General features: G+C 42.9%; 1 long non-coding RNA gene across 1 annotated transcript; it reads left to right on the top strand.

Moving 5' to 3' along the window:
* Positions 1–7,343: 7,343 nt before the first annotated feature.
* Positions 7,344–8,984, top strand: LOC111865605. Its single transcript, XR_002842999.2, has 3 exons — positions 7,344–7,553; positions 8,359–8,537; positions 8,689–8,984. It is a non-coding gene; the product is annotated as an uncharacterized LOC111865605 (long non-coding RNA).
* Positions 8,985–9,316: the final 332 nt, after the last annotated feature.

Below are 9,316 nucleotides of genomic sequence, written 5' to 3'. Positions count from 1 at the left end.
CGGAAAGAGACCACTGGTAGGACCAAGGCGTAGGTGGGTGGACAATATTAAATTGGATCTTAGAGGGATGGGATGTTATGGATTGGATTGCTCTGGCTCAGGATCGAGACCAGTGGAGGGCTCTTGTGAACACAATAACGAACCTTTGGGTTCCATAAAATGCTGGGAAATTCTTATGCCATTTGAGGGGACCCTAATGCTATAATGATTTACCTGCAATAACAGTATGTCGGACATATGAAGTTGTAAGTTCAGAGTGACACTGGTGCTACTTACTGTTTACGTATAAGGTGTCATTATGAAGTATGGTAATGTATAATCCAGAAACATGGCTTTGCTGCTACAGTCATCTGTTTGTAGAAGTTAAATAACTTGCAAAAGAGGAATACGCCTCTAAGTTTTATTACGATAACTGATGACCTGCTAGAGCTGGACATGGTAAAACTGGCATGGAGATGGATTGTAAAGGCACCAAAACTACTTTTGAGGTTATATCCGACAATTATAATGTGGATAGATTCGATACATACATAATACGTTCTTCGCAAAAGTAAAATGGAGTAACAACAGTAATACCAATAAATAGGGCCAGAAGTCTGTGTAACACCGATTAGGCTTTATGAATTCTGCTGGGAACTCCTTGTTTGTGCGTTGGAGGGAGGGAGGAAGGGACTGAATACAACATTTGCTATTAATAGAATGACATCATCCCCACATTTCTAGACAGGCTCTTCATAGTCATATATCACTGATGACGTAGCAACTTCGGTTGTTGGTATAAACATGACGTAATGCAACTTTGATACAGACGTTTCAGTGATGTATATTTAGTTGGGGGAGGGGTGCGAGTCATAGTAACATTATGCAAAAATTGTTTTGGAAGGAATTTTTAACTGTTAAAAAATTAGCACTCCATGTAGCATTTGGTTTAAAGAGTTTCTTCTTTTACCTTCCTATCCTAGGCTTGTTTGCATACGGCCCCATAATTTGCTTCAACTGTATAGGTTTCCGCCCACTATTCATTTTTGTTCAAAGGATTTTTTCTTGTTGGGATGAGGAAGCCGCATATCGGATAAGCTGGGCGTTCATTTGTGTGCTAAAGATGACTCAGAAGCAAGCGAGGGCAGGTTATCCTGTTGACCTGCCTACACTCATAGCTTCTCAGAACAAGACGGATGTAAGTGCATTCCGTCAGAATTCGTGTCACGTCCTCTCATAGAAATCAGCTGCACCGAGCCGAGCCTTAACTCCTACAAGCGACGAGCTACTTAGCGCTGCTTGCCACATACTATAGCTGTTCAGTTACCCACACGGCCTCGTTAAAAGCTGGCCACAATCCCGTTTCTGATTCAGGTTAGTCCAGTCCACACTTTCCCACTTTCGTTATTTAAAACCAAATAAGCTGGAAAAGACAGCATTCTATCACAAGGATTCGCAAATCAACATCTTCCTTTTCTAAGCGTATATTTTTTTAGAAAGTGCTTTTATCCGTATCACCATAATCATATTATGGATGAAGGGATCCCCCATGATGAATACGGCCCGTGTTCAAGCTATGTACCAAGCTACTGCTCAGCACTTCGGTATATGTGTGCAAGTTATCCCCTCGATGCTATTTGATTTCTTAACGGCTTTCCTTATTTCCTACACATTACTTCCTTCAGAATATCCGCAGTGCACAATTAATTTTCCAGCCCTAGCATGCAGCAAGTATAGCGCTATGCTTCATGCTGGTTTCTTGCTTGGCTTATCCTTTAAACCTGAAGATGTAGGGGACATGTTCATCCGAAAAGTCGGTTGACTTTCAGCGGACTACGCAGCGTTATAGAAGACAGACCTCTTCATGACCAATGCTGAGAAAACTTCAAATACTACATAGATGAACCAGATTTCTGAGCGCAACATTCAACTACTATTTTTCTTCGGTTCGCAAGCGTAACATTAAATTTCGGTTTCTTATTTCATAGAATACAGGTAACTTTGCTTTATGTATAGGCACTACGTTGTGAGGGGTGTGGTGGTAGCACTCCGTTTGTTCAAGATCCCACTGGTTGTTACTACGGCCGCTCTTCTAGAGCGCTGTCTGGAATCCGGCGGTTCCTTAGCCAGGACTGGACCCTGTCCTGTCCTCTATAAAACAGCAGTCCACATCCTTGCACCTATTTATCTGAGAAACATTTTAATATTATCCTGTCATTACGTCTCCAGATTTTCCGAAGAAATTTTTTTTACAAATCTCTCGTTTCTACCATGTGTACTACGTGCCCGGCCCATCTCATCTTCCTTAATTTTATTGTGCTGATAATATTTGACAAATAGTACAGGAACATATACATAGAATTTAAAAAATCTTATCCTGTGTGCAAGAAATCGACCCTTTTAGAGTTCACACTAATACTGTCAAATGTGCTCCCCTGCCAATCTTTATTCCACCATTTTCTCCACAATCACCCTCACCTATCATCTGGGGCTGATACAATAGGCCAGAAGTGGCCGCAGAACAAGGGACATAGTCCCGCCCCACTAGCAATAAAAAAAGTACAAGTTCGTCACGTTATACGTGCCTGTATGTTTTATCTACATACTCAGCACTTTTCAGCATGCTGATATGATCAAAAATCGGAAACCCTTTTATATTCATAATTTTTCTTCCCATATATGACCTCTCGACTTCAGTTTATATGTTACTTAGGCTAGGAAATTGTTATGCTGTTCTTGCATACAACACTACATACACTTTACTCAGGTCCAGATCCCACATAAGGTTCCTTCAGCTGGTCCGGTTTGAGGACGTTTCTTATTGTCCCTTTTTCCAATCCTAATTAAGTATAAGATACAACTGAAGCTTTCTAGAAGAATTCGTACTAGGCAGTCGCCATTAAATGCACCCACTCTAATGACAGGCTGGCGGAAATTATATAACAATAATTGCACACCTCACTGGCCTATTTCTGTACACGATTTCTGCTAGCGTCACTTCCTCTTCTCCATAAGTTGTCAAGACATAACCTTTAATCCCGCATTTGTAATTATTAGTTTAGGAAAAACAGCTTCCTTTTTCTGCAAACAGCCAAGTGCCGGGTCAGGAATATACAGGTAGCTCCCAACTAAGGATGTGATCATTTGCTGCATGATCAGGGCTATCATCCATTTCAGGGATCGGTGATGGATGAGTGTGGAGCTATAATGGAATGATGATTAGCAGAGAAAAACAGTAAACCCAGAGAAGAACTTCGTCCACCATGAATCTCACATTAAGTCACCCAGGACTGAACCGATGCCTCCGCGGTGAGTAGCCGCCGATAAGATATGGCACGATGCCGTTATTAGTTGCCACATGCATGGTCTGTGATCATACCTGTATACATGTATGCTTAGCTACAGTGACTGTTCAAGTAAACTTCGCATGGCTGTTCAGAGCAGTCGAGCGTTACGTGTCATTCGAGGGCAGAGCTTCGGGCCCCCAGATTTTTGGGCTCCTCAACGCTAAGGTACAATAGCATTCTGAGTCAGTAGCAACAAATTTGGGCTATGATTATTCTTCGTGTTTTTAGAGAATCAAATGTTTCAAAGTCTGTGAATTCTGTTCCTCTTCTGCATGGGCCCCGGGGCGACGGCCCCAGTCGCTCGCTCTCAAATCCGACCCTGTTGCAAATCCGTACATTTTGCCCACACAGTGTATTGTGTGTTTCTCGTGATTCTCGCAATAAGCAGCGATTATTTCTGAGTGAACTCTACGGCTCTTCTGACTGTATCCTTGCTCAGAAATGAACACTTACCACTTACCTCAGTAGCAGATTTCTTATCGCCCTAGCTGTCTGACTTTCAAGTGGCCCAGTTCGTGTAGAACAGTCGCGCGACCCCTACGGAGTTCAGATATTAGTAATAAATGTAGAGCTGTCCATGTGCTTAATTAATGACCATGTCATGACGATATATGGACGTGGAGGAATAGTTCCACGCATTTATTATCTCAGCATTGGGTGAACGTGAATGGTCAGCTTAAAGTCCTGGTAGCGAAATAGCCCCCTGTACCTATTGGATATGGGGCTGCGTGGCCCCCAAAGCCAGCGTGCCAAGAATGGAATCCCGATTGTTTGATCGTCTAGCCCGCAGCTTAGTCGCGATACCGACTGAGCTATGGGACCCGTTATTAATATCTACTTTCTCGTACATAGGATAGCATAGTTTTGTAATTGTATGGAACTCGGTCCCTTACAGATAGAGAGTGTCTGAACGGAAGCTTCGAGTCAGAGCTAGGACGTGACAGGGGGCTGGAACATTTATACGATGACGAGCCTAGAAATTCTTACTCTTCGCCAAATATTATTACGATGATCAGATTAAGAAGGATCTGGTAGGTTGGACATGCAGCATATATGACTGATAAAAGCCTACTGATTTTTGTCAGAAAATCTGAAGAGAAAAAAATCACTTGGTAAATCTAAACATAGATGGGAGGATAGTGTTAAAATGGATCTTATGGAATAGGGTCGGAGTTCTTGGACTGAATTTATCCGACTCAAGATAGGAACCAGTGGCGGGATCTTGTGAACAAGACAGTGAATCTTCAGATTTCGTAAAGGACTCCGAATTTGTTACTAGTTGAGCTGCTCTCATCTTCTCGTTGAGTTGGTAGAGGCAGTGTTGTAAACTCGATGATGATTAGTAATAATAATAATATATACTCGGTAGAATTGTAATGTTGCCGCATGAGATTATAGAAACACAGTGAGCACACAGAACGCTGTGCGCGCTGGTTGCAGCTAATGCTAATTCTGCTGCTGGATGAATTTAGTCTCTGACGTCAGCTGTCGTCATTTCCATGAGAAGTGCTTATTTAGAAGAGGTTCTTAGCTAACAACAACAACTCCTCAATGAAAAAATAGGCTTCTTACTAAGTGTCACAAAAGGCCTCGCATCTAGACGAATTCTTTGGCTAACCGATCTAAGTTAAAGAAAAAGGACATGAGATTTGGGACGTGGAATACGTGGTCTGACAATAAAGTTCGCGAACTCATTGCGCTATAAGTGCTACATACCTCATTGCTGAATATCATTGTGGTCGCCTTCAAAGTATTCCCCTGGGGAAGCTATGAACCGATGCCAGCGCCTAGTCCACCCTTCAGAGCAATTTTTAAGTGGTCTTGTGGCATTGCCCTCAGAGCTGCCTTCGTATTACTCCTGATGTCATCAATGTCATCAAAATGCCTTACTTACTTATGGAGCTGAGCCATTTTTGAGCAGAAGCAAAATCTGCAGCTGCTCAAGAATTTCCCAAAATTTTATGGAACCCAAAGGTTATTTACCGTTTTCACAAGAGCCCTCCACTGGTCCTTATTCTGAGCCAGATCAATCCAATCAATGCCATCCCATCCTATCTCTCTAAGATCCGTTTTAGTATTGTTCGCCCACCTACGCCTTGGTCTTCCCAGTGGTCTCTTTCCTTCTGGATTTCCCACCAATATACTTCATGCATTCCTCTTCTCCCACATTCGTGCTACATGCCTTCCCACCTCATCCTCCTTAATTTAATCATTCTAATTATACTTAGAGAAGAGTACAATTTATGAAGTTCCTCATTATGCAGTTTTCTCCAACCTTCTGTCACATCAAAATGCCACCCTTTCAATATTTCCTTCATCTTCGGGAACAGATAATAGGAACTGCGTGCTAGATCCGGTGAATAGGGACGGTGTTCCAGCACAGTTGTTTACTAGCTAAAAACTCCCTCACGGACAGTGCTCTAATTCAAGCTCAGATATTCTCACGACGGCACACCAAAACACACTCAGACAATAATAGTCGCCACTCAGATAGAGACTGCCATAGATCAACAACAACACAGCTGTGAAACGCTGACATGCTAACTTCATCAAACTGTACTGAGGTTTCTGTCCGGTGCTGCCATAGCAAGCACACGGTGGCGAGTTCGCGAACTTTATTGTCAGATATTGTATAAGACATACCTCNTTGATGATTTCACGAATTTTTTCAACATTTTCATGTGTTCGGGCCATTGCAAAAACGACGATCACACAAAACAGTTGTCACTATAAACTCTGCCGAAACTAGTCCTTACCTTCTGAAGCAACGGTAGTCGGCTTATCGACTCAGGAATGTTAGCTCTATGCGCTCATAGCGGCAAAACGCGGTACTACAAAAGCTCTGCCCACAAAAAAAAAAGAGATCGGTTTCTTTTGGGTACCCCATCGTATAATGCAGGTTCGCTCAGGATTGTGGCGGAAGAAATATCAAAATATGTTAGATTTAGTGGGCGTACATGATGTCAGATGGGATGGAGGTGGCACCGAACCAGCAGCCGAATATAGATTTTTCTATGGAAAGAGAAATGAAAATCATGAATTAGGTACAGGTTTTTACATACATAAGAGAATCATATCAGCAATTAAGAGGGTAGAGTTTGTTAGTGATAGGATGTCATACGTGTATATAATACGATGAACTAAGAGGTCGCTGGTGTGATATCATCATTCTGAACGTTCATGCTCGAACAGATGATAGAATTGAAAACACAAAGGAGAGATTCTATGATGAACTAGGACACGTAGTCGATAAATTCCGTAATACCACATGAAAACTTTGTTAGGGGCCACCTGCTCACGCTGGTTCCTGGCTCGCGGATTTTTCAACCCTGAAGAAGGAGGCGATACGTTCCTCCGAAACAGGTTTTCTCCGAGCACTTCGGTTTCCCCTGCCAATCTTCATTCCACCAAATTCTCCATCATCATAATCACCCGGGGCAGGCTACAATAGGCCAATCAGTGGCCCCCGTGCCGAGTGGCCCCAGTTGGACTCCACCCCCCACTAAGCGAATTTAAGAAGAAAATGGAGGCTGTTCTAGAAGTACACAAGGAAAACTAAGTGAGGGAAAGACACTTAAGATTGCTCATCCTCTAAGATTGCTCAGTGACATTTTCTTGTAGTTGGCAACACTGCCGACTGGCGCCATTCTGTCGAGAGATGAAGCTCGTGAGGTACTCTTCAAAGGTGTGAAGAATTCTCCTGAACATGGTTTAATAAAGACATATCAGGTAGGAATAACAATTCATCAATCTTGATATAAATCTGAATATTAGGAAGGCAAGCTTTCTTGCAAATTGTAATAATATTTTCTTGGATATAATTATTCCTGTTGCAAGGGGATGAACCGTGCAACGGTTCTTCTTCGTTAAGTTCCTTGGAGTCCCCCCCCCCAAGCGCCAGGATGCGAGCCGCTCCCTTTCTTTCCGACTAACGTCCTTGGCTGACGTCAGGTCAGCTGACCTTGTCTCCCCCCCCCCTTCCTGGACTTAGACAGAGGTTTCTTGCTTAGCTCAAGTGCAGCTAATCTTTCTCTCTTCCCGTTGACCTTCGCAAGGAAACATCGCTGCGTCTAAATTTCGTTTCGGAAAGTTGAATAGATTGTGTTAGAAATTTGGTTTCGGCCCGCAGCACTGATCGAAGGGGGAAGCGTGCCCTCACGACATGGTCAAGGGTGGATCAGTCGTGAGGTGAATCTTTGAGTTTGTATATTCAAGAAGTATATTCAAGTAAGTGGCTTACTAAGGTAGTATACTCCGTGAGGCGCATTTTGGTTTGAGTACTGACGCCGTGTGGCGTAGGGTAATTTTGGTTTTGTCTAAGGTTGTGATAAACAGCAGATCGCCCTTCAGGCGTGTTCAGCTGTGTATGTAAGCTGTTTATATTTCCTTGTGCCCTCAAGGCTTGCCTAAGTACATGCTTGTACTGGAGAAGTAGAAATACGCCATGAGGCGTGGCTGACTTGACTTTCTGTGCTGTTAGGCACAGCGTAGTTCTGTATCAATCATTTATCACATGTTCTGACCAGTCACTGCCCTTAAGGCGGAGTCCATTTGTATACATATGTTATCAATATATATTTATTTATATGTTTGAGAACGCCAGTTGTGTATATGTAGACTTGTGCCGTATGTTCCATACCAGCTTCTGCCTAGCGGATCCGTCCAGCCTGGCCCATCGTACCGACTGTGGTTTTCCTCCCCCGAGATCCCTTACACTATCCTAGGGAGGCATAGTGCATCACGCTAAAAGCAAGTCGTTTCTTGTGAGCCTGTCCCTTACCCATATAGAGTAGGGATTCACGGGTCAAAGTGGGTAGAAGAACGGGGTTCTTTACCCACAGGGTCGAGGGACACGGCTCAGGGAACACATACCCTAAGATGTGAACTACTCGCTGTTTGCCTGTGTGAAGTCGTCTGCCAGCTTTGGCCAAAAGGTGGAACTTACGTAGAAGCCTGTAAGACTGCGCGCTATCTTAGAGGCACAATTTCGCTTCGTAGAAAAGGTTTCAAACTAGGATGTTCTTTCTTACAGACGTCTGTTCAAGCGCATTATGAGTTCAACATATTCCAGGAAATCAGACCGGAAACTGATATTTACTCAGGAAATCGTAGACGAAGCTAGAAGCAGAATTGAAAAAGGTGAAAGTAAAAAAAAAAGTAGCTGCTTCGTTGGGAACGAAAGAATCCACTTTGAGAAATAGGCTGAAATTGGTAAGTGAGCACTATTAATTAAATAAGTCATTTAATATTTTATTTATTTATTGTTTATCGTTTGTTTATTTGTTATACTACATTTTAACTAAAGTTTACAATATTTACTCTCTGAGTAAATTATATAATTTATTCTTGCTTTAACTTACAGGGAACTGTACCAATTTCCCTGGGACGTCATAAGCCGTGTTTACTCCTGAGCAGGAACGGCAACTGGCAGACCATTTGAGGGAGCTAGACAAGAGATTCTATGGCATTACCAGGAAACAGCTCATGAGTTTAGCGTACGAGTTTGCTGACAAGAACAAAATTGAACATAGGTTCAACAGGACTGTGAGACTAGCGGGAAAGAAGTGGGCATTGGCCTTCTGCAAGAGGCAAAATCTAACGTTACGCACTCCAGAGAAATGTAGTCTAGGGAGAGCAATTGGATTCAACAAAATCCAATGTGAGCGATTTCATAATAATTTGGTCAGTGTGTGCGCTGAGAAAATGTTTCCAGCTCATCGTAAATTCAACGTGGACGAGTCTGGTATCTCGACAGTACCCAATCGTGCCCCAGAGGGAAAGAAAATCGGCTGCAAAGTGACATCAGGCGAGAGAGGGCAGACAGTAACTGTACTGTGCTGCATATTTGTTCCTCCAGCTATGATCTTCGCAAGAAAGCGGATGAAACACAGATGCCCCAGAATTCCCACTGCCAGTAATTTCTGACACTGGTTTTATCAATACTGAACTCTTCGTACAGTGGCTAAAGCAGCTTCGTGAAGCCCACGAAA

The sequence above is a fragment of the Cryptotermes secundus genome, unplaced genomic scaffold (genome assembly GCF_002891405.2).
Source record: "Cryptotermes secundus unplaced genomic scaffold, Csec_1.0 scaffold1706, whole genome shotgun sequence".
Taxonomy (NCBI): Eukaryota; Metazoa; Arthropoda; class Insecta; order Blattodea; family Kalotermitidae; genus Cryptotermes; species Cryptotermes secundus.
This window is presented reverse-complemented; position numbering and strand designations above follow the sequence as displayed.